Here is a 27158-nt window from a genome sequence, read left to right on the forward strand (position 1 = left end):
TTTTGGCTCAAAATCTCACGATACATGGCCCCATTCATTCTGTCCTTAACACGGATCAGTCGTCCTGTCCCCTTGGCAGAAAAACAGCCCCATAGCATGATGTTTCCACCCCCATGCTTCACAGTAGGTATGGTGTTCTTGGGATGCAACTCAGTATTCTTCTTCCTCCAAACACGACGAGTTGAGTTTATACCAAAAAGTTCTACTTTGGTTTCATCTGACCACATGACATTCTCCCAATCCTCTGCTGTATCATCCATGTGCTCTCTGGCAAACTTCAGACGGGCCTGGACATGCACTGGCTTCAGCAGCGGAACACGTCTGGCACTGCGGGATTTGATTCCCTGCCGTTGTAGTGTGTTACTGATGGTGACCTTTGTTACTTTGGTCCCAGCTCTCTGCAGGTCATTCACCAGGTCCCCCCGTGTGGTTCTGGGATCTTTGCTCACCGTTCTCATGATCATTTTGACCCCACGGGATGAGATCTTGCGTGGAGCCCCAGATCGTGGGAGATTATCAGTGGTCTTGTATGTCTTCCATTTTCTGATGATTGCTCCCACAGTTGATTTTTTCACACCAAGCTGCTTGCCTATTGTAGACTCACTCTTCCCAGTCTGGTGCAGGTCTACAATCCTGTTCCTGGTGTCCTTCGAGAGCTCTTTGGTCTTGGCCATGGCGGAGTTTGGAGTCTGACTGTTTGAGGCTGTGGACAGGTGTCTTTTATACAGATGATGAGTTCAAACAGGTGCCATTCATACAGGTAACGAGTGGGGGACAGAAAAGCTTCTTACAGAAGACGTTACAGGTCTGTGAGAGCCAGAGATTTTCCATGTTTGAGGTGACCAAATACTTATTTTCCACCCTGATTTACGGATAAATTCTTTACAAATCCTACCATGTGAATTCATGGATTTTTTCTTCACATTCTGTCTCTCACAGTTGAAGTGTACCTCTGGTGCAAATTACTGACCTCTGTCATCATTTTAAGTGGGGAACTTGCACAATCGGTGGCTGACTAAATACTTTTTTGCCCCACTGTAGCTGTACAAATGCCTAAAATAAAAGGGTTTCCTTTATGATCGTTCCCAACATGTGGGATTTCATCATCAAGTCATCCAAACTACACTCAGGTCACCTCTTCTCTGATGCAAACTACACCTCCTTTTGTTATTTACCTTCTTAATCGAGGCAATATGACACGATAAAACATGAAAAAATCTGCTCAGGAAACAGAAAGCCAAGAGTGTTCACCAACCTGGTTGCCCAACACCTCTAACCACTGGGCTGAAAGGTGACCATTGTCAACTTCTTTGTGCCAGAAACCACAAAGCAACCGTAGAGTACCAGTGCCTTTACCTCTGCTTGGACTCTATTCTAACAATTGTCCAATTTAAAGAAGAAATTTCTGTCTCTTTTCATCGCAAATAGGGATTCTCAGGTCTGAATGGCTCCCTATGCCTCCCCTCTGCAACCAGTGCAGGAGGACAGTATTACAATGGCAACAGTGAATGCAAGTCAAGCAGGTCATCAAGAGTGAGGCAGTCCAGTGTGGAATCAATGAGCTTTATGTCAATGGAAACAATGCTTGACTCAAGATTTTAAACCCGGGGCTTTGTCAGATGCCACAAATCTGCTGGAGCAGTAAAAAAGCTGACAGCACACTGGATATGCAATAATCAGAACGTTAAACCCCTCAGCATCCCCCCTTCGTTCTTTCATTATTGACAGTCTCACAAGCTGCTGGTTGTGCAACTTTTACAGTGTGTATAGGAATTAGCTCACCATTATTTAGGAATGAGCTCATCCTTTCAAAGATACTACCCCTGAGCCCTATCAACTCGCTTTATTTCCCATCACCATCTAAATTCAGTATTTAAATCTGAGTCCCAGAGCATGATCAACCTAAACATTATTCATCTGTTTCATCGTCATGGCTTAACCGATCTGAACGTGATCCTGTATTCTCAGTGGGCTGATAACAAGAATATATTCATATACAATCTGCACCATCAGTAATTTCAGTGTCATGGCTTTTCGGCTCAAACTTTTTGTGCCATTAACCAATAATGAGAAGAAAAAGCTGTGCATAGCGGATTTTACTGTGCTTATTGGACACCTGGAATAACCATCTGTACAGTTCAGATGGTTAATGATTGAAAATGTGCTTTCAAACTAAAAATCAAGATCTGTAAACATTAATGTGACCTGTGGTGACTAAGAAGCTGAGACCATTTGGGACATAGTTATATGATACAATCTAGATTATGTAATATTCCTCTCTACGTATGGAATAGAAATATAAAACAAGCCTTCACTACTGAAGGGAATGGGGACAGCTAGATTATTCCCAAGTCTTATAGGACTTGTTGTTTTGAATTCCTCAAAAATTCTTCTTTGTGGCATCTCTTTACTCACCTCCCTCCATCAAGTACAGAATGTGATTTGATTTTCTTTCTCTATTTGTTAGATAGCAGGATTACTCAAAGTTCTGGACAGATTTGCGTGGGGAAAGTCTTTAGAGTTATTGATCTATATTCAGATCTGAAACCAGGAATGTTAGTGAACAAATCTTTTGCAAAGACCAGATAAAGAACTGCTAGTGACAAAGACAAAAATAAATAAAATTACAACCTTTTCTAATTTCTCTAATTTGTACGTTCTTGTGTTCTCTGTCATTCCTGCCTGTGTCATGTTAATTTGTCTCGGTACAGCATGTTCTCATCTAGGTTAACTTTTGTTCTTTAATAAATTTTCTCAAAAGTTTCAGCAATCACAGAACTAAGAAGAAAAATATTTTAACTGACACAGATAAACACTTTTTCACCCCCCCCCCCCCCTTAAAGTCAGTTTTGCCTTTTTCCAAACTGTAGGGTTAGTGTAGGCTTAGAGTTGGGATTATCACCTATGATTACATGAAACTCAGAAGGTTACGTGTTTCCTCGGAAATGTTATTGTCCCTAAACAACACAGCAGTAGTCGTGTTATAACACAATACTTTTACGGAGTTATGTCAATCATCGTATTTAGCTGACATCACTTTAACATGAGACTCCAGGTTTTGTTAAATGTCTGTTGTCCAAGGATTGAAAGTGTGGATTTGGGAAATGAGAGCAGGTGCTTATACATAGGGAAAATGAATTCAGACAGGCCAGACAATTAAAAAGGCAGGAAACTAAAATAAGGAGTCACACAAGGTACAATAAATAAATAAATAAAAATGGGCAAACAAAGAAAAAACAATGACAAAACTCTTAAAGAACTGATGATACCTTTCATGAGTAAATCATAGTGTGAAACATACACTATATTGTCAAAAGTAGTTGCTTGTCCATTGACATCTGGATTTGGCGATTTTCAGGAGTTGAAAGGAACTCAATGCTACAGCATACCGGGACATTTTGAACAATTTCATCCTCAAACTGTGAAACCAGTTTGGGGATGGCCGCTTCCTGTTCCAATATGTCTGTGCACCGGTGCACAGAGCAAGGTCCTTAAAGACATGGATGAGCGAGTTTGGTGTGGAAGAACTTGACTGGCCTGCACGGAGTCCTGAACTCAACCCAATAGAAAACCTTTGGGATGAATTAGAGCGGAGACTGGTCCAACAACATCCAACGTCCAGTAACAGTGTCTGACCTCACAAATGTGGCTCTGAAAGAATGGTCAAAAATTCCTGTAAATGCTCCTAAACCATGTGGTAACCTTCCCAGAAGGGTTAACGCTGTTATAGCTGCAAAGGTTGCGCCGACATCATGTTAAACACTACAGATTAAGAATGGGATGTCAGTTAAATTCATATGCGTGTGAAGGCAGACGAGAGAATACTTTGGCTGATAGAGTCTGTGTGAGAATGGCCCTGCATTCTCTGCATTCACATCAATAAAAGCATGCAGGGAAATCAAGTCTCGTTAATACTTCACAACTGGACTTTATAATGAAAACAGACATTTGCACTACAGTGCTATGGTGAGATAGTGTCTGATTACTGTGCCTCCCTCATTTCTTATTTTGGAACTGTCAAAAATATATGGAGTGTGACACAAACACTATTACGGTCTCTGATGTCTGTGGAAAAGTACCTACACTCACATACCAGTGCAAATACGTGTTCTGGTTACCAGATTGTGCACAAATATATAAAGGAACTGTATGCTTGGTAAAATCCATATAAGAAGTTGCACCAGATTAAATATATGTGTGACAATTTAACATCTAGATATTCATAAACTGTTACAGAACATTATATTCAGCAACCACTGATAGCCGAGGCAAGACATTCTCGAAAAGATGAAAAACTTTAACCAATGTGATGCGATGCAAACCTAAAAATGAACTAGAAGTGTAGGGGCTATTTTGTGTCTTATGTTTTGATCTCATTTTTAGGCAAAACAAATCCAACTTCTGCTCAGTTGTTGTTTACAAAATACTAAAAAGAGGAGCAGATATAATTACTTTTGGGATGTGTGTTTGAAGGGTATTCCTTCTCCTCCTCTTGCACGTAGAAGCAATACACAGAGGAGAGCGCATCCTCGACTTATAAGCTGCACAAACAGCTTTTGATGCAACAGTTAATGTATAACAGTAGGAAGCAGTCAGGGAAACTAGTATCTGATTAATAATTCCTTCTCATGCAGAGAGATTTCGAGACTGAGTCGAGGAAGGAGTGCAAACATATAAACAGTTGGCATATTAATGCACTTGTTGGGGATGAGTAAACTGGAACCACAGGAAAGAAATTATACACTAGTGATTGCTGCATTGCAGAGTCGAACTGCAAACCGAGATTAAAACTCAAAGGCAGTCAAATCCAAATGCTTACTTCATTTGGTGTAATAACGGTCTCTGGAAAAAGTGCATGCATAACTGGGAGAATAGCTTTTTATATGATATTTTACTGAAAACATTTAGCATTGCTCTACAAGTTTGTGCTTATTCAAAAATAGATTTAAAGTATATGGTGGAAAACATAAATGTACTGACTTGATGTGAATGACAAAAAGCATGGAAAAAGAAAAATGTACTATACAGAGATCTCATGAAATAGAAATGGTATACTGAAATTAAATATCAAAAACATACAAGTTGATTCATACAAGATCTTAAAAAACCCCAATAATATCAATAATGAAAATGATTAGTAAAGAATGTGGGGTAAAGTGAACAGTGTGGCTGGGGAAAAACTCAAAATATTAACATTTGCACAAAAAACACAAATTTTGTTTTGGTCAGAGCAAAAAGTTTTTTGAAATTTCTTTGGCCAAACAAGTATGAACATGAAGATATGATTTTCATGAAAACATGAAGATTTTTGAATTTGGTTTAATGACTCACCTTATTCAATTGTTATTCCATGTTTATAAAGAGTCGAATTTGTCTTTTTCAAACAAATTTCAAATTCAAATTCAAATTTTATTTGTCACACACACATAACCATACACAGTATGACATGGGGGTGAAATGCTTGTAGCTGTGTTTGGGAGAGTCCAGTCCTACACCTGGTTCAGGCCCCGAATAGCCTGGGGGAAGAAGCTCCTCCTCATTCTCTCTGTTTTGGCCTTAAGGGAGCGGAAGCGCTTCCCAGACCTCAACAGTGAGAAGAGTCCATTGTTGGGATGGGAGAGGTCCATCATAATCTTCCTAGCTTTGGACTTGCACCGCTTGGTGTAGATGGACAGCAGGTCAGGGAGCTCTGATTGAATGATGCGTTCTGCCGAGCGCACCACCCTTTGCAGATCTCGTCTGTCCTGCTTGGTGCTGTTCCCAAACCAGGTGCAGATGTTTGCCGTCAGGACGCTCTCGATGGTGCAGGAGTAGAAGTTCTTGAGCACCTTCAGTGGCAGATGGAAGTCTCTAAGTCTTCTGAGGAAGAAGAGACGCTGACGGGCTTTCTTAACCAGGGTGTTAATGTGACAGGACCATGACAGGTCCTGAGTGATGTGGACACCCAGGTATCGGAAACTGTCCACTCTCTCCACTGGCGTGCTACTGATGATGAGGGGTTTGTAATTCCTCGCCTGCTTTGTAGTGAAGTCCACGATCAGCTCCTTAGTCTTGCTGATGTTTAGGAGGAGGTTATTCTCCTGGCACCAGGTCTCCAGGTTCCTAATCTCCTCCAGGTAGGCCGTCTCGATGTTGTCGGAGATCAGGCCCACAACAGCAGTGTCGTCAGCAAACTTGACAATGGAGGTGGTGTCGGATGTGGCTACACAGTCATAAGTGTACAGTGAGTACAGCAGGGGGCTTAAAACACAGCCCTGAGGCACTCCAGTGCTGAGTGAGATGGAGGGGGAGACTTGTTTTCCCACCCTCACTGATTGGGGTCTGTCTGTGAGGAAGTTGAGGATCCACTGACACAGTGATGAGCTGAGTCCTAGATCCGTCAACTTGGTGAAAAGCTTAGAGGGAATTATTGTGTTGAATGCTGAACTGTAGTCCACGAACAGCATCCTAACATAATTCCCTCTGCCAGTGTCCAGAGATGTCCAAATTTTATAAACAAACTTTATTTGTCATATACACAATCATACAGAGTACAAGATGCAGTGAAATGTTTTGTGTCCGAGCTGCGGACAGAAGGCAGACGTAGCGTAGGGGTGGGTTTTAATAATCGATTCATCGATTAAAATCGATTCTGGCTTGGATAACGTGATATCGATTCATTAAAATCCTGAATCGATTTTTTTATATAAATGTATTTTGCCCAAAATTCCAGAATCTCAGGTGAAACGTCACAAAATTTCAACAACCACCAAACAGCTAAAACAGTAAATGAGAGCAGGAACACGGCTTCTGCACAAAGACGTAAACACAGCGCGGACCCGCCGACGGATCAGAATCATTGAGATGTCGCCTTTCTCACCCGACGGCACGGACACCGTCGGGGCTGAAAGCCGACAGCTCGCTGATTCTGATGTTTCGGCGGGTCCACGCTTTGTGTTTACGTCCTTTTTGCGCTGATTCTAAAGCTGTTAGTTTGATCTCTTTCCAAACAATATTGACCGAACCAGCAGCAAAAGAAGATCCAAACTAAGCTTCACATAAACATCGTCATGAATTCACTCTGACTTTTACTGTTTTGCTTCCACCACAATAAAAATCACACTTCATGCACAGCTCTCTCTCTCTCTCTGTACTTCAAGAACAGTTTCCCGTCTATCCCCGAAATCTGTTTTCTGCATTATTCGCTTGTTTGTTACGCACAAGTCTACTGTTGTTTACAGCGCTGTCGGACGCTGTTTTATTTTCCTTTTACATACTTCCAAAAAGAAAACCTAATTTCTGCCGTTCAACAGGCTTCTGAACAAATTTAAACTTTTTAAAACTATACAAAATGCAAAACGCTTAGCTGTGTCTCTAATAAAGCCGCTGTAACTTCAGAGGTAATGTTCATATGATGATTAATGGTTTTCTTTCGGTTTTGATGTACTGCAGAATATTTTTATAAAATCCCAGGAAAATCACCTTCATGTTTTTCTGTGTTTTATCTTCAGCTACTCTGAGACAAAGGCATCTGCTGTGATGCTCACACCTTTGATAAAGTCTTGTGTGTGTCAGCTTCCTTTTTATAGATACAAAAAATATGTCAATGTACTGATCTGAATTATAATATTTCTGACTGTCTGAGGCAAAATTTCCCAGATTCAAATCGAATTGAATCGAATCGTGCAGTTCTCCTCCGCTCTTTTTTTAGGCTCTAAAACTGCAAATATTGAGTGATATTTTAGTGTAAGCTTTACATTTGCATAACACCTTTATGTTCCATCTCTCCCAAATGGCTCTGTGTTCTATTTACACATTTAAAAGAATTTGAACAAAAAAACCCCAACACTTTACTGTTAGTAAAAATCTGAAAATAAGGAGAGTGATAAATGAGAAGGCGCTCAAGTGTGGATGGAAAAACTACCCGTCAAATAATTTACACTGTGTTTTTTTATGCCAGTTGTGTTCTTATGGCAACCAAACCTAAATTAAATAGTTCAAGTGAAGTGAGTCATTCCCTCCATGCACAATAATTAATCTAGGAACCATATACACATTGTACCCTAAAGTGAAAAAAAACAGCAGTAATTGCCCTTTGTTTGTGCACAAGGAACATAAAATTAATTGCAGAGCTTCGATATATGGCCAGTTAGGAGTGTTGATCAACAAAACTATGCTCTACTGTAGATGCCATATTCAGAATATGGACAAAACCACAAAAACCTGGATACCTGTGTGTTTGTGCTCACCGTAGATCTATTCTTATATGCAAATATGTATCATCTCATGATTGCATTTGCACTTCTAAACATTTATTTCAAAATTATCTGAAACAGCAAACCACAAAACTGCTTCACCTACAACAGCGGTCCCCAACCTTTTTTGCTCCACGGACCGGTTTATGCCCGACAATATTTTCACGGACCAGCCCTTAAGGTGTCGCGGATAAATACAACAAAATAAAACTAGTATTGTTACCGAAAAAAAGAAGATTTGTTCATAACACACGTGAAAAGACCCAGGAAAACCGTGTTAACGATAAAAACAATAACAAAATAACATACATTTCAGACCTGAGCCTCAACTCTCGCGGCCCGGTACCAAACGACTCACGGACTGCTACCGGTCCGAGGCCCGGGGTTGGGGACCGCTGAGCTACAACATTACAGCTTCTTCCAGGCTTGTGATGCAACAAAGATGCGAATAGCAGTCAGGACACAGCCACAGGGAGACGAAATGATGTGCTGAAGGAGAGTTTTCTCAGCAGTTGTGTGCTTAAAACTAATGTGGTGAAAACATGCAAGGACAGGTGGCAACGGGCACTTTGTTAGCAAAAGAGTCTCTCTGTGTATCCCAGGCAAACATGAAGAGACAATTTGATCAAAAAGCAGTGGAAAGACAGTTTCAGCCTGGGGACAAAGTTCTTGTGTTGCTTCCCGTGCCTAATTCTGCCCTCATGGCTCGTTTCTCATGCCCCTATGTGATAGTGAAAAAAGTGTCTGACACCAGCTATATTCTCAACACCCCAGAACGCAGAAGGAAGACTCGCCTATGTCATGTTAACATGCTGAAATCATACCATACCAGAGACACCAGCATGACAGAACCATCCGACACCGCTGGGACGGCTGTCCCCGGTTCAGTCCCTGTTACCCTGCTAAGTGTAGAAGTTAAGGGTGATGATGATCTGGGTACCCTTTCTGAGGGACAGCAATGTGGGCGGTTGTCAAATTCTGTTTTTTTTAGCTAAGGCCGAGGCCCACCTGTCTCATCTTCCTCCGTCCCAGTGTAAAGATGTACTTGACTTGTTTGTTACACCCCGGCCTAGGCAACCGGTGTGCAACACAGAAAAAATAGAAATAAGGGAAAAATGCCCCCACGCTCACCACTCTTGAGGAGGGCGAGCCAGCAAAAAAGACTAACACGGGTCTCCAAAAAAATCCCAAAAAAACGAAAGTATTGACACAGACTTTCATCAAAGCAAAAATAGGCCATTTAATTACATCCAACACCAAACAAATACAACCGGGGGGAAGAACGACATGACAAACGGGAACACAGGGCTTAAATATCTAGAGGGAGCAATCAGGGAAATGGACAACAAGAGGGATGCTTTTGACTCAGCAAAATCCGTCCTGTGCAGCACCCCTGTCTTGGTGGCTCCTAACTTCTTTCGACCTTTAAGCTAGAGGTCAATGCCAGTGCCACTGGAGCCGGGGCTGTTCTACTGCAGGATGATGAGGAGGGTGTGTGCCATCCGGTCTGTTATTTCTCTGCGAAGTTCAAATGCCATCAGCTGAACTACTCTACCATAGAGAAGGAAGCCTTAGCTCTGCAGCATTTTGCAGTGTATGTGGGCTCCAGCTCTTCCCCTGTGACAGTGTTCACAGATCACAATCCCCTCGTTTTTCTGAACCGGATGTACAACCACAACCGGCGACTGATGCGCTGGGCACTGCTGGCCCAGGATTATAATCTGGTGATCAAACACAAGAAAGGTACTAACAATATAGTAGCTGATGCACTGTCACGCAGCTCACAATAAGGTGTTGTTGTTGTTTTGGTAGAGCGTGAATGTAAGGGGGGGGGGGGGATGTTACATCCTGTGAGGCTGTGGGAGTGTGTGGGTGGGGTGTTTGCCCGCTCTCTCTGCCTCCTCCTCTCTTGCCACTCCTACCCCCTCTGTCTCTCTCACTCTCCTCTCTCCCCAGGACACAGCTGCTCTTGATTAGCCTCGTTTGTATATATGGTTGGAAGGGGTCCAATTTTCACTGCATGTAACATGTACGTGTAACATTGCAGCGACAAATAAAGGCTCATCAACGTTAGTATTTATCATGACATTTTGCACTATGTTCCATATAAACATCAAATGTTAAATATGTTTGAACTGGAATAAGCAGAATTTGATTTATGGGATTTCCTTTATTTCCACTGAGCACAAGATTTGTACAATTCTGGATATAAACACCAAATTCAATTGCAGGAGATGTATCAGAACATTATGATGCCACAGCATCAATGAAGTGACTTCCAAAAGGTCTTTAGGGGAAGCTTTTAGAGAAGAAAGAAAACACTTACATAAAAGAAATGGATAACTAGTACAAGGCCAAAAAAGAAAACTTAAATGGGTCAGTAAGGGAATACAAGTTGAAATAGCTAGGTAATAAATAAATGAATAAATAAATACATACTATGTCCAAAAAAACAGAAACAATTGAAATTGTATGCTAGAGCATAATAGCTAAATGTAGTGAATAAACAGTTAGGTAATCTAAACATATTTTGAATAGAGCTTTAAATAGAATTAACCAATATACTAAGCTAATATTTGCTAATGAGGTTAAATGTATCCCTTTCAGTTGATTCACTTGGCATAACAGGTAACATATATACTATGGGCTATCATGCTTCCCTAATATGATGAATCACAGAAACACAGCAAAATCCAAAACTGTGACAGAAAAGAAGTTTCAACAGCAGCGTTGCTGTATATAATCAAGCAAAGTACAATTTATTTTCACCATTAAATGACTTCAGAACAATACATTTAAACAGATGCTGATTAAATCTATGTAATGCGTCAGTGGGAGTATGTCAGCTAAAAACACAGATGTAATCACAAAGCTTGCAAACAGAAACCTACATCATGTAATTCTTCTCTTTTATTTAATATCCAAGTAAATGTTGAGAAAAAAATATTTTCCACATATGGAAATGTGCTAATTAAATGAAAAGAAAAATAAAGCACATTCAAAGTCTGTGAAAATTCCTAAATGCGGGTGTATGTTTCCCCAACCGACCCCCTGTAGGACTCATCGGGAAATAAACTCTTCTTCTCTTCTTTTAGGAGTGTTTTTGATTCTGCTGAGGTAGAGAGTTTTGCCTAAGAGAAGCTTCCTTCTGTTGAAACCATCAGACAGTGTAAACAGCAGTCTGTGGGCGATTAATTATGCCTGGTGCAGAGACACACAGAGAGAGGAAAAAAAAGGGGCCAAAGATGGAGAGTGGAGTGTTCTGAGGTACAAATAAAGATAAGTAAAGAAAAAGTGGAGAGATCTCCACATCCTCTCAGCTTAACTTTTCTCTGAGTGCAAAATAGTCTAAATACTTCAAAGACAAATACTAACTGTTTGAAGTATTTGAGCTGCTGTTTTTTCTTTTTATTTGTCAAAACAGAGTAAGACAAATGTGCTCACATTAGGAAAATAAAAATTTACAGCAAACTGAGTGGGTTACCACCAGTGGGTTCTGCCAGTAACCCATTCAACAAGCTGGGAGGAAACAAAATGAATAGTTAACAGCAAAAGTTGGTAAGACGCCACATTACCATCTCCTGTTATAATCTGTCACTGCAGCTGCTGCCATGTACTACTACAAATAATACTTAGATTCCCAGATTAACTTTGAAGCAAGATTCCAAACATACTAAGATATTAAGACAGAGCTTCAATGACGAAAGGAACAAAGTGACTTGCAACACATTGTCTGGACCCAACTCCGCCCCAACTTTAACCATGGGCTAGTCTGGATTAGATGAAGAGACAGACTGTATCCAAATCCACAAAAATACTGTAGTTCATTTTTTAAGCTGTTTAGAAGAACCTATTGCTCCGATACGTGGAAAAGGTATGGCCACGAACACGTGTGTTATATTTATTTCGGTCAAGTCCTCTATTACTACCATTGTCATTACATTTGGCTATAGGGCTCTATTCTGAAACCTCCCATGTGTGCACCTGGAGTGCTTATAGAAGAGCACTTTAAAAAGTCCCCTTCACGCAGCAGAGCAGGCATTAGTAACAACACATATCACATTGGTTTGATTATGTGCAACATGAAACAATGAGCTGTGGCAGAGGTGGGTTTCAAAGAGGTTTGCAGTATTGCAGGAACTGTATGCAGGCGAAAGCTGACCTATAGTACCTCCTTCTGCGATCTGTGAAGACGACAGATGAGCTCGTTCCTTTGACTTTATTTTAAAATGAAAAGAAAAATGGGATAGTTTCATAAAGATTTTACAGTCAAACAAAGGTAATTCCACACACTAGAGTCCCAACATTATTTTTAAAGCATCCCTCTGTGTGTGTGTGTGTATACACTCACATCATTTAAAACAGATATGGACAGAGAGTATAAAATTTACCAGAGCAAGTACCTATTTATTTTACACAAGTGAGTCATCTTAGGTGGTCAAATTCTTCCTGATGTTTCTCTCCAGATAAACCCCCCAAAGTGTAAAAATTATATGTCAAAAAATATTTGTCCTTTGTTTTTGTGATTTTCAGTCTAATCAGTAAAATATCATCACGGAGTTTGAATATGAATTTGTCTGTTTCCATACATGCCTTTTCTTCCTTGGGTTTTTATTTCCATACTTGGTACGCAGTACTCGGATAGCTCCTGCAAGTGTTTGACATTCAAGTGTAATCACAGCAAACAGCGACTTGTTCCTCTGAAAAGCCTCATTTCACAGTGAAATTCACCATCTGAAATGAGACGCCTGCTCAGACAAAATGATTTTTGCCATGAAAATGAAACTCCGTGTGGCAGGGGGATTGAAGTGATTTGCAAAGTGGGATGCTTTAGTCACAAAATAGTTACATTTCAAAGACACAATCGTCTTCTGTTCTGAACTATTAAGTCCTGAGCAGTGCGTTTCTACCTAAATTGAAGTGCAGCATTTGGTGATGAAACCCATCAGTTATTTTAAAGTGTTTTTTTTCCCTTTCTCTTCATAAGAAACCTCTCTGTCTCTGCATGATAAGGAGAAGTATGTTGATGAAACCCTCTTTTTGATGTGATGTATATTTGAGAAACACATATTTGACATCTTTTTAACATGACAGAAAACACGATTTTCATTTATTTGATATAATTTCTTTTTTTTTTTTTTAGAAAAACGAACCCATGCATGAACTTTAGGGAGTTTTCAGTATTCCAAATGTGAAAAGCAGCTGATTTCCAATTATTGATGCTATTGGATGTAATGCTTTGATTTTCATGGGTTTATGTATGTATAACATGCAATTTTAGTGCAAACTGCTTTGAGTACAGGATTGTGTTTGAGTGCAGTCACACAACATGGTGTGAAATAACATGCAGAGAGCAGCTGATGCTTAAAAGAGGAATACTGGAGTTTTATTTATAGGCCATTTTATGATAGCAGGCAGGGGTTTTCGTCATGATTTTGAGCATATTATCCTTTTTTTCTTCCCTTCTTTGTTTTTTCCTCTTTGGTTATTTTCTTTTTGCCTCTTTCATAGTGTCACCAACCGTGCCGCACAGCCACGACAACGAGGGAAATGCACACGAGTGCCAATTAGAAGAAATAAACATTACTTTAAATGAAAGAAACAAGGTCAGAACTTAAAGTAACCATTCTGTATGTAATCAGTACAATCAGGGACAGAAATGGTGTATGTAACGTTGTTTAGTGCAGAAAACTAAACCAAAACAGCCCCAAACTCCAAAAAGGTGTCCCAGGCAGGAGAGTCACACAGCAGCTGAGCACTGGCACACTGGGCCCAGGTGTTGCCAGTCTCACTGACTGGAAACAAGCCACACCACCTGTCCATGCCTGCAGATGAGACCTGCCACACAACAGGCTGAAGGGCAGAGTGGAGTGGGTCGTCACAGATATACCTGACTCTTGCACCGAGGATTTTTATATTTTTGGACGATTAAATGATTATTCAAGTATTCAGTTTGATTTTTAGCTTCCTTTGTTACTCTGCATTTTAGGTTTGAGTTAGATTAGTATTTTGTAGCCAGAATATAGGCTTGATCCTTGATCTACCGAGTCTCATGCCTCAGTGCCATGCATTTGGGTACTAACCTGACAGCCTCTCTTCCAAATGTAAATGTATGGAAAAACCTTCCACATATCACCTAAACATGTCAATTCAGTACAACTTAAATAGCTGCTAGTTACTTTAAGGTATTTTAATTTAGAGAATCTACAATATTATAGAGAAAACTCCAACAAACAATTCTGTGTGAATGAGCACAACCTCTAAAACAACTCAGCTCTTGGGGCATCTGCTGCTACTGGTTGGAGAGTGAAGGAAAACAAGACAGGGAAGTGGAGCAGAAAGTAGCGAAATAGTTCAGTACAAATGCCCCAGGTTTACATTCAGTCAGATTCTGAACTGTGTTCATGTTTAAAAGTGAAACGATGAACTGTTAGCCAGTAGTTGTTACCCCGAGGGAACTATATTTGTGTCAAAAGTTTCATGTGAGATGAAACGTAATCATGAGCAAAAAATGTTATTTCACAGGCACAGGTGCACACTGCAATAACAGTGCTCCTGTGTAAACAAACCAGGTGTGTAAAAGAGAGTCTGCATGTGGAGATCTGCAGTGAATCCACAACAGTCACACTGAAGGAGGCCAGAGTTCTAATGTGACCGATCATTTTCAAAGTGGTGATGCTAAACAAACTGTCACTGAGTTCATTTTACTGTGATTACAACTTGGAATAGGAAGTTTGATGAATTAATAACAGTTCTTTGTTGCTGTGGCAACAATCTGTGGAATATTTTAATGCTGGAGAAATCTTAAAAACCAGAGGATTCAAAAGCAAATTCTGAAATTTCTGCCTTTAAATTGTAAATAAATATGGTATAAAACATGTTGCTGATGTAGCCTGAACGCATCAATCACAGATGTTGTAGCGTGACTGCATTGACAGTGACCAGTCACATTAGGGGTCTTCCTCCCGTCGGCTTCTGCTTTCATAATATCAAAAGTCTGATTAATCTGAGCGAACAGAAATCAGCTTTGAGAGCAGACCTGCATGTGAGAGCTGCTTGAATCTGCTGCAGCCTTCATCAAGTGGAGGCTCTTGTCTTAGCGATGGCTTCTTTGTACTTTCTGCTTCTTTGGCTGATGAGTTCTACACGTGCGGGTTGTTGAATTCACGCACAAGGATTTTAATTGCACGAATGGGAATGAATACCTGCACCTGTGAAGGGAAATTGTTTGCTTGTGATTATGTTTTAGCTTGCACGCTATTCATAACACAAATATAATTCCATACAACAGCTTCTTATGAAGAAAAGGGGGTAATGTTTCATTAATGCAGTCAAGACAGGAGTGTTTCTTATGCTAATGATAAAGCCTCGCACTTACTAATGCAACTTAATGCACATTTACTTACACACAAGTGACACTAATTAAGTGTAAACAAGCACTTCATGACAAGTGCATTCACCTGCAAAGGTCTGACTCACCAATAGTGGTGAAGCTCAAGATAGCATCACCGGTTCAGGATGAGTAAATGCAGAAGGTATGGAAACAATAGTGCATGAAGCTGACTGTGTTTGTATCATGCGCCACTGATTCAGAGTTTCATTAAATGGTTACACCTATTGTTGATGAACACACATTTGGAGTGGACTCTGAAAAGCTCTCAGAAGGCACAGAAAGAAAAATCACTCAGTGTGACCAATTCACCTGTGACTCTGTGATATGTGCACACTGATACTGTCATTGTGTTCCTCTCTGTTTTTTATCACTGGACTTGGCTCAGGTCAGTCTGTCAGCCTTCTTGGAGAATCAGGTGAAATGTTAACCGTTCTGTGTTTTTCCACCATGGTTCCACAGTCACTTGTCAGGTCAGAACACAGCAGGATGGTGAGCTCAATTCTCCATTATCCCTCATTATTGTCATACCACAGCAGTGGCTATTGTCAGAGGGGTCCTCTCCCTTTCAGTGCTGTAATACTCATTTCATCATGTGTCAAATCTGACAATGGGACTTGAACACAATGGGTGCTGATGCTCGACTAGAAAGGACGCATCTACACAATTGTGCGTGGTGAGTAGTTCACAGTGAAAATGTGTGTATGAGCGAGAGCTATTAGAAATTCTAATAACCAAATTAAATGCCTCAAAGTGCTATCTGTGTCAAACCTGCAATTTTCCCCGTGAAATTAGTTCAATCATTTCCATCAACAACACTCTGTATTCTCTGTGAGCTTCGTAAAAGAATATTATTCCTGTGATTAAATGGGATTAATGTGCTTCTGTAGGTGTTTCCCTGTCTGTTTTCATATAGTCTAAAGACTGTTGTAAAATTTTCAGAATGCATTAGTGGAGTAATGTGTATATTCAGGCCAAGCAGTGTATCAATCACTCACCTACAGGTTGTTGAGTTTATTCGAGCTGTAGAAAATGTAATTAGAATGAGTCATTTTCTGGCTTGTCAGCCACATCATCTCCAGTACTCGCTTGTGCCTTTTTTGGCAGTTTTGCAACTCTGAATAACACAAAATGAAACTGTCCTTATTTCTTTATAGTCAAATATGACTGCTGTCAGCCAGGAAGCTTATTTAAGCTGTGACACTGTACTTGTAGGTTAGGGCTCTCGCCTCACAGCAAGACGGTTCCTGGTTTGCCGATGCCTTTCTTTGTGGAGTTTGCACGTTTGCCCTGTAGCTGTTTGGGTCTTCTCCCAGCCCAGGACGTGCAGGGTAGGACATGTAAGGCTACAAAAATAGGGCACTTGTGTTGTGATGGCTCCGGCCTTGTTATTGTTTGTGGGCCTGTTTTTGTTTCCTGTTGTCCAGGTCTTCATAAACAGCTCCTCCCATCCTTCCTCACAGAAGGCTGGCACCCAGTGAAGAACCAAAGCAGAAAGACAACCTGTGTTGTAGTTATTTCTAATTTTAGTTGCATGTTAGCACATAATTATTATTATTTTTGCTATTCTCCTTTCTTTAGTAATTGATATTTTAGTAAATTCCATTAAGAGGGGATCTAAGTTACATATTTAAACACATTTTAAAGTAACACAATAGTTTGTTTTCCTGGTAATTAGTTACTTTAGTAACATTGTAACTCAGTTACTAACTCAGTTACTTTGTTGAAGAAGTAACTAGTAACTATAACTAATTACTTCTTCAAAGTAACCTGCCCAACACCGGTTATGTCCTGAATGAGCCACGTATAACCGTGTGAGGTAGATAAAAACATGTTTAATGTAGACTGCAGTTCAAAGTGCTTTGAATAGCCAGTAAGACTGGAAACATCCAATTCTATCAGGCTCTTTGTTTATATAGTTTTTGTCCTTTCACAGATTTTTACAAAATGTCAACTTGCTCTAAATGTTCAACAAAAATCAAATTAAAATGATATTTTCTAATAGCAGCAGTCCAAATAACACATTATTTAAAAGTACATGATTTTTTTTATAGCAATCAATGCTGTTAATTTAATTAAAGGTAAAAAACCCCAACAGGAACTAAACCTCCAAAAAACCCTCAAAGTGGATCTGATATATGTTTATATTCATTACCTATGTAAAAATAGACGAGTTAGGTGAATGAAGAGGATGTTTTTTCTCTTTTGTTACATCAAAAACTCGAACAGTTTTGTGTAAACAGATATTAACATGTCTCGCTGTTTGTTCACCGTCATGTTGATTTTTCAGCGGTGTGTAACCTGGCTGGGTTCTGTGCTGTGATAAAGGGCGAGCTGCCACCATTTGGAGCCAGACCAGGGCTGCTCCTGGACACAGCGATTAGAACACAAATGACTGATAACTCGGGGGCAGAGGGGCGCAGGAGCCGAGATCTGCATCACAAACCTCCAAAACTGCAGAGATAGACGGAGAGAAAGGATGAAAAGTCGGGAAGGAGATGGGAAGAGTACATTTAGAAGTCAGACTCAACACAGATCTCCAGGGATTCGTAGAGTAGGCTTTGTTTTTGTTGCTTTTGGTCCGTAGTGAAAATGCACTCCATTACTGAACTAATCATAAACCTTGTAAAATCAACTCTTTGGAAATATGGGCTTCATCGAACGGCTCTCTTTCCCCTGTAAGTTGATTATGTTGTTGTGCAGGTGATTGTACTGTTGTGCCTAATTTCTTATAGAAACCCAGAGGGGGAAAAAAAAAAAGAGAAACAGGAACTTCAAAAATCAATAGCAAGACAATTTAAGAGAAATAAACTCTGCTCCCTCTCATTTAATCTCATACTTTCTGAGACTTAATAAAAACAAAAGCTTTAGAGTGATGAAGCACACTGGCCACAGCCATATGATCGATCTAGATTTTTTTTCAGGTGACTTCTTGACCTCTTTCTTGTGATGTTCAAGATATTGGATGGATCGGGAATTTCAGATTCCAACAAGGGAACAGAAGAAGGCACGTTATGAAACATGTATTTCCATGAGGTTTGGAGACTTCAGATCGAAACTTGATAGCATGTCTCAGTTTTATTTTTATCTGAATAAAGATGCATAAAAAGATTCAACTTTTAGCTGATCGAGTCTGTAAAAACTGTTAACAGCACTAAGGCTTTGTTTTAAAGGTTTCCCTCATTTAACGATGTATGGATCAGTTCCCCTCCCAGCTAAAATAAAACGAACCTTTAAGTCACCAGATCGCAGAACTGACAGTGCACTATTTTCTGAGTGACGTTAACTGGTGTGTGAAAATGTGCATTTAGGTGATGGACGCATAAAAAGGAAAGCGTAGCTGACCTTCAAATCCCTGACAGCTACAACTCAACTGCTGTTTACTTGATGTCCATAACTCCCCTGGGAGCTGCAGACACCTCGCCGCGGCGTGCTGCATTTCATTGTGAGACGGTGCTGACTTTAAAAAGCAGCTCAATCTTCTCCCAGATTACATTTGTCGCAATTCCCTCTCTTTGTGGAGCTTTCTGCTTAGAGGAGAAGAACTGTAGAGACATAGCAGGAGACACTTTCCTTTCATTGTTCTGCCCTTTGTCCATCTGGAAAGCAGGTACTGGGAGTTTCATTGGGTGTGCGATCGCAGCTTCGAATCGTTTCATCTTATCAGATGTTGTGAGGTTATAAAAGCAAAGTTTCAGTTTGTTACTTCTCAGCTCTCCCTCACCTTTTTGTCTTCACGCCATGAGACTATCATCCCGATAACCCCCATTTGACCCACATCCATAAAGCACCACAATGAAACAAGTGGAACTAATTCATTAAAATTTCAATTTGCTCTCACCTTGAACGTCACCATAAAGCAGCAGTGCCACAGGTAAAATTATTTACACCGAGCTTGATAACCTTCTCTCCTGTTCCGAAGATAAACGTGTATTTTGGTAAGTAGAGCGGACAGACAGTGTAATGAGTGAGACTAATCCATTAAAGTTTGAGCGTGTATCAGTTTAAAACCACTGTACACACTGATAAACCGTGAGCTGCTTTTCCAAATAAAAATATCGCTCTCGTGAAGCCACGCGAGCACCTCTGCGGCTCAAGAGTTGCCGTGGCTCTCCTAAATATATAATTCCTTGCCTGTCCTCACTTTGGTGGAGGGTTTCACATTTGATTCAAATTGCTGATAATAGTTGGCCTTGTCTGTTTGATTTGTTTCAGCATCCACATTTTTCATTTATGAGCCACACCTCACAGTCATGGCTTTGGATAAGCAATAACATAAAATAAAATACAGTGCAGTCTGTGTCAGACTGAGAGTTTATAGAGGCGGAGCCATCTGAGAGTCCAGCAGAATTTTGAGGTCAAGGGCTGTACTAACTATTTTACAAATAATAAAATAAATTCAGCGCAGACTGAACTCTGAAATTTTTAAAAAGAGGCCATCTATTAGTCTTGATCATTTTTCACCATTTTACTTCATTTACTTCCATTTTACTTTTAGCTTCTTTCAGCTGATTTCAGTTCACAGTCAAACCCAAACTTGCCCTCCTCCCTTCCAGTTGACATTAAAACTCGCTCTAGCATAAACATGTGTCAAGTCTTATAGTCTTGGTTAAGTTTAAGAAACGGCATCTGTAATGGCATAATAAACGAAAGTCTGCTATATATGTATTATTAGCCCCAGTGGCCTAAAAGATAAGGCGTTTGCCTCCTAAGCCATATGGGTGTCTCAGACGATGGCTTTATGCGTGTCCTCAGTGGCATCTGATTTTAAGACAGAAAAATCCAATGAATTTTCAGGCCAGCTAAATCTAAAAAGCACTGGTCTACTCTGCAGTAAAAGACAAAGCCAGCGCCTTTGACAGTTTCTCTGCTTTTTCTAATGCCTCCAAATAGCTCATGTGGTGGGTGCAGAGGATAGTGCTGGGAAAGCAGTCGGTCTGTGGATTACACTGAAGATTAGGTCGGGCAGAGATGAGGCTTGCTGCATTCCAGCAGCACCAGGGCAGATTAAAGTCACCCAGAGCAGTGGACATTTTAACCTTAGAAGATGATCCACCAGCTGCAGTGACATTATGGCAGCCCCTCCCACCCACAGAGCCTTATCTAATACAAATGTGACTGTGTGGGCTATTTATGTTGGCCACGTCTGGCTGTGTATACTTGTACTGGAACTTTGTCAGTTACATAACAGCACAGAGCATTCAAACTTGGTTAATGCATAAAAATGATTGTTTTCATAAAAAGTAACTTTAGAGGATTACATATAAAGAAAAGTACATTTAAAAATTACATCACCCAGTATTTAATACTTTTGAAAAAATATTTAGTACCTGCTGACATGGCCTCAGATACAGTCACATAATTATCATTTAACAACAAACAATCCAACACATGGACACAATTCCTCATAGGGAAACACACAGGAACTGTGAAAAGCTGAAAACGAAAATGTGTAGGAATCGAGGCTTTAATGCTACAAGCCGAGCAGCTCATCACTGTTTTCGTTACCTGAAGATGAAGCTTGGATAACTCAGGTTTAACATCACTTTGCACATAAAGCTCTTAGCTTTGTTTGGTTAAGGACACAGTGGAAAGATCCACCCTTATGTGGGGTGGATCGAATCTATTAAAATCATTCTTTGGACTAAAAGAGTGAATGCACAGCATAATTAAAGAAATTATGTAATGCATGTAATGTAATAACTGCTTAGTAATGCTAATGTGATTATTTCGCATACAGATAAATAATCCCCGCCCCCTTAATAAAACAATAACAACAACAATTGATTTAAATAATCACCTGGCTATTTTATACCTATAACCTCTTCACCTAAGATTATATAAATCACTTGAGGTGCAACTGGCTACAAGTTGTTTTGAGTTTTGAGAGACAACAACGCAGGACCTTAAATGCTTTTCCTTCATTTCAAAGCAGCTTATTATCATTATGACATGTTTTTCTTTTCTTTTAAACGACTTCAAGCAAACAGCAGGGGAGCCTTGAGGCCCGGTGATGGGTGAAGCACTCATTGTCACCTAATTTGCTAAACTATTCTGCTTCCAATTTGCCTATTCAGTCTTTGTTTATGCTCTCTGCCTCTCCCTTTCTCCCTTTATCTCTATTTCCTTGCTGCATGAAGTGAATGCTAATGAGTATTACAAAAGACATTTTCAAATATTGCAGCTCCATGAGTGGGGAGTGTTGCTTCCATTAGTGGCATTACTACCACAACAATGAGTTCTTTTTGTTTCGCTAAATAATTGTATGTATCTTTAAAATGTATTTCATCATCCACAAAATATATATGTGGTATGTTTTGTTTTCTTTCTTCTATTTTTTTTTGACATTTTACAGCTATAACTGCCAGGTTCAGTCACTGTCAAGCACACCTGCAAATTAACACAATTTCCATCACTCCCCTGGAAATAAACACCCCGTAGTAATAGAAGAGCTGAACTTCCTCTTTGACTGCTGGAAAAAAGGCTGTTTTTTGTTTACTGCTCCCTGGTGTCCCTGCTCATGCTAAGCATAACAATTTAGCTGTCATTAAAATCTCTAGAGGGGTGCCACTCCCAAATCTTCCCATAAGAACAGTCACAAATGACCCACATGAGTCATATTTAAATGCGACAGTTATGCCGTATTTTACTGTGATATGGCAAACTATCCATTTTTTTGTATCTAAACTGAACTAAGAAGTGAAAGCAGGAGAAAAAATATGAATAAAAACAAAACAAAATAAAATGAGACACTAACCGCAGTATGACAAAGTTGGTTCTTTCCCCTCCCGCCACTATTCCAACCCCCGAAATGAGCTCAAGAGAAAAAAACCTCATCCAGTGGTTCAGTGCTGTCTGTGTATGGTTGGTCAGGTTGGTTTATTATATATGCGATTAAACGTGTCCAAAATTCATGTAAGTCTTCATGTAACGGCAGAACAAAGATTGCCACAGACTGTTTTGCCTAGTTTTAATCATAGTTACATTTTTATTGTTTGTATTTATTTGTGTAGTTGTTTTTTTTATCATGCTAGTTCTTGGTTTTCTTTAAACGACTTCTATTGATTTTACCTAAATCATGTTTTACGTGACTGTAAACCAGCGGCTCTGATTTTATTGTTGGCTTTTCCTGACCACTAGGTCAGTGGGAGCCCTAAGCAAACACTGAGGCTGAACTAATAGGAGTGCATGGTTCTTGGTCCCAAGGTGCCCTTGTTGATATTCTAGCTCTTATTATTTTGAGCTGGATCCTTTTCTGGTCCAGTTAGACAAACATTTATCAGGCTTGGGGATACAAAAGTATCTAATATTTATAAAACCAAAGAAACAGAGGGTTCAGTAATAAATTCACAATATAGTGCTTCTCATGCATGGCTGCTAACAACTCCATTATCATCAAAATAGTGATCATATTAGATGGAAGCCTCATGTCTGATTTGCTAATTGTTAGCATTGTATCTGCAAAAAGAATTAATGTGAGGATTTGGGGCATGCACTGTGCTGCTTTAGTGTATTGATATAAACAAAGTTAGCCTATGAGCATCTTTGAGACAGGATTGAATTTATAAAATTATAGCCTGTCATGTTTTTACTACTACTGTGCTTCTCTTTGCACGGTTTTGCAACAATAACATTATTTGAAACCTTGTATGCGAGGGGAAGGATTTTAAATTCGATTCTGGATTAAACAGGGAGCTGATGAAGAGAAGCCAAGAAAAACAACCGCAAAGCCAGTGAAGGCTGAAATTTAACAAACTCTTCTCAATTTCGCAAAAGTATATAAAGCAACTGCTGGGTTGATTTCTATGGAATCACACCGAGTTTCCTCTTTGATTTTCTGTCTCATATGTCGAGGTTAGAGAGACATCAGTGAAAGGCCACATGTTAGAATAACAGTTTAATTTTAGCAGTCGTGTAGACGACCAACTCTGGTTTCCAGATGTTCTTTTTTTTTTTTTACAAATTCCAATACAAAATGATAATGTTACCCTCTAAAAGAGCTGGTGGTACAAAATTTGTTTTCCCACTGTCCAACGAACAGCCTTGAATTGCAGTTTCTCGGCCGAAATGTGAATTCTCACCTCCAGGCTCGATCGGAGGGGTGTCTGAGGTGCAGCAGAGCATGATGTTCACCGCCTCTGAAGACTGTAGCGACTTTGTTGTTGCAGTGGATTGATGAGGTTTATTTAGAGGAGCAGAATGAACGCTGGGAGACAGAGAGAGGAACACTGACAGATAAGGAGAGGGAGAAGGAGTAAAGAGTGCTAATGGAATTTCCAATCTGAAGGGAATTAGTTACTTCGTACAAGGTGTTCGCGGTGCGAGAAGAACGTGATGGAAGCCAAGAGGAAAGACGTACGGATGAGCACGACTCTCACAGTATTCTCACAACCTCGCACAGGCAAAAGCACCAGCAGTGTCCTTTTATTGTTGCTAAGAAACAAATCTAATCACATAAGCTATTGTCAATCACAGGCTAAAAGCAAACAGCCAACAACTGTTTCAAATGAAACAGTCCAAACCACACATTATTGATTTTCTTTTTTGGTAGAATAAACAGCACAGGGAAAAGAAAAGCATCATTAAATGTACAATTGTCCTCGTTCCACAGCAAGTCAGTGAAATAAAAACATCTTATAAGTCTTATATACGGTTTTACAGAGGACTTCTCAAAATTTCCAGAAATTCTCAAACTTTGATTCTTCTATGTAGCCCTCAGACACTGTAGATGTCATATAAGAGTGGATAATATTGTTAATATTGAGGTGATTACATTCCTCCATACCAGATTTATTGTTATTTAAAAGGATTAGTCCTTGTAGTCCTTTAGTCCCTCTCCCCAAGGATAAAAAAGGCTGACAGATCCTGACCTTGAGTGTAAATGAACCTCACATTCTAAGATTTTATTTATGGGTTGTTGTTGTTGTTTTTTTTGTTTTTTTAGCATGGTTCTGCACAACCTGAGGACAGCAGAGGGACCATCAACCCTTTTTCTGGAAAAAAAATGACTTGGGGTGCATCTGAAATTAGCAGAGGTGCACTAGTGTGTACAGAAGGAAAAATGGATTTCCTTGATCTATATGTGCATTTTAAGATGTTTGGAGAGTAAAAATGACTTCTGTGGTCTCTGACTCTTTTTGATTCTTTTTCTGTCTCCTGAGCTCCTTTACTGTGTCTCTCTACTCCCTCTCTCTGTTCTCCTTTTATCTCTCTGCCTTCAACTTTACATTGTTTCATGCATTTCGGTCTCAGTGTTCTCGTACTCGGTGTCCTCGTTGTCCTTTCCATCCATTTGTATTAGTTCTCGATGACTTCTCACTTGACTTTTCTGCCAAAGCATACAAAAAGAATTGTGAAATCCACTTCTATTTAGACTTTGTGTTTGAGTTTGAATGGATTTGAATTCAGTTAGATAAAAATTAAATGTGCTATCCCACTGATACCACATTTAAATTCTAAGCAGGTTAGGTGTTTATGGAGCCTGTGGTTTACGCTTTAATTACTGAAACACACGTGCATTATCTTTGCGGTAACTATCTCAGACTGAATGTAATCAGGCCAGCTGTTATACCAGAATATAATGGTCCTCCTGTCCTGCAGACACTGGGCAGTAATGGCTCTTCCTCTTTCACCTCCACATTCATTTGCTTTCTCTTTCAGTCCCTTCATCTTGTCCCACACTGATGTTTATCCATCTGACACTGAATGGATAAAATTGATATTAGCTGGCTAGCTAGCTACTTTTTAGGCTAACTGTGAGCCACTCACGTCTTTACTGTCAGTGTCCCCTGACTGTCCTTTGTCCACCTGCTGTTTTCTGTTTCTCCTCCTTTATTTTCTCTCTATTTCTTAGAGATGGTGGTGACTCTCAAAATGGAGCCAATTAGAATCAATAAGTGATATTGATAATCAAGATCCCTGACACCACTGGCTGAAATGTAGTGCCAAATCATGGCAGAGTAGCCATAATGTTTTAGAGATAGCTACTTGCTGTTGTACTACTCTTATTACTCCATACATGTTCACAAAGGTTCTAAGAAAAAATGTCAAAATTGGATGTATCACTCCATATAACCTGTTGCCACTGATTTTCAGTCCAACCTGGGGGTTTCTGACAGGTTGCTAGCAATGACACTTCTCTTAAATAAGGTGTCTTTTTTATGCTTGAATTATTCAAAAATTCAGAGATTATATTTCTCGGCTTGCTTGGGAACATGGGAGGTGTGGGATTCTCTGCTTAGGCTTCTGCCCCCATGACCTGGCCCAGGATAAGATGGGAGAAGATGGACTAATTAATACGTCCAAGTTAACAAAACCCACATTCCTCTGAAAATGATCAAGAACAATGACTAGACTGAAAATGAGTGTAAAAGGAACTAATGTCCAAAGAGACATTTTGAAACACCTTAAGAAAACCTGGAGAACTACTGTTTAAGACCACTTTAAAACAACAATACAAGCAAGTCTGACTCCTTGGAAGTGAAAATCTAAAGAAACGAGCAGTGGCTTAAGAACTTTGCATAGTGCTGTTACTTCCTGACAGCCCTTTTATGTTTGTGCCTGTTTTGTTAGCTTTATTTTACTTTATCTTGAGCAAACCTGATTTTTTACTTCCCCAGTCGTTATGTTTTATCCTTCCCATCCTCAGCAGTTTATCACAGCACAAGTTCTGTTGACTTGAACAACATTTGCATAAAGGCCATTTGGCTGCTCATATAGTGCTTGAGGTCAGTTCAGCTGAGTGGATAACCAGGTAATGAATCTCCTTCTTTTCTTGTTAATATTGTGTCCCTTACCCCATTATTCTCATTGGACCGGAGGATAAGGGAATAGAATAGGAGCGAGAGAGAGCAAGGGGGGAGCCATTGGAGTACATGCATTATGTATCATATCCTACAGTGAAGAAGACAGCACTGTGAGTGGGAGTGTGAGCGGCCAGCAGTGCACTGAGGTGAACACAGTGAATGCTAATGAGGGAGCTGCATTTGCTGGGAGGTACATCTGATTAAAAGCACAAGTCATGGTGAACACAGCCCAGCGGTGTTATCAGAGAAAACACACACAAAGTAACGGATGTCAGAAAGAGATGAGTTTTGTGAGTTATTTTTGGCTTCAATGGAGATGAAAGATCAGATTACTGATAAAAGATCTGCGTCACTGATATGCTGGAAGTAAGGGGAACACATGAGATTTTAACTTCAAATGTTTTCTTTTAAGTCATCGGTTGACAGTTTTCCTAACTAAATTAGGCTCCTACATTATAATTGGTTGTTTGTGTCACAGCTCCATACAGCCACTAGCATACACAAGGTTAAGTGAATATTTATCAGCTGCTTGGTGATTTGTCTGCTGCACACAGCCTATCACATTTATTTGATGCAAAGGAGATCTCTGCAGGGATAACGAAGTGAATTACGTCAAACATGTCTTTTGTGATTTCTCAGGCACTTGAGACAATGCAAAATGTTGTTTAATGCAGATTATCAGAACAGGCGTTTTTTATTTTGTATTGGTTTGTTTTTTCTTCTTTCATC

General features: G+C 39.8%; 1 protein-coding gene and 1 long non-coding RNA gene across 2 annotated transcripts in view; one reads left to right on the plus strand and one right to left on the minus strand.

The window, feature by feature from the left end:
* The window catches only part of LOC113030056 (polypeptide N-acetylgalactosaminyltransferase 10-like), a 512613-nt gene that overhangs the window by 229491 nt on the left and 255964 nt on the right, over positions 1-27158 (minus strand). The gene's annotated exons all lie outside the window — the stretch shown is intronic.
* Positions 16259-18773, plus strand: LOC113030063 (uncharacterized). Its single transcript, XR_003273544.1, has 3 exons — positions 16259-16300; positions 17915-18302; positions 18549-18773. It is a non-coding gene; the product is annotated as an uncharacterized LOC113030063 (long non-coding RNA).

The sequence above is a fragment of the Astatotilapia calliptera genome, chromosome 10 (assembly GCF_900246225.1).
Source record: "Astatotilapia calliptera chromosome 10, fAstCal1.2, whole genome shotgun sequence".
Lineage (NCBI taxonomy): Eukaryota > Metazoa > Chordata > Actinopteri > Cichliformes > Cichlidae > Astatotilapia > Astatotilapia calliptera.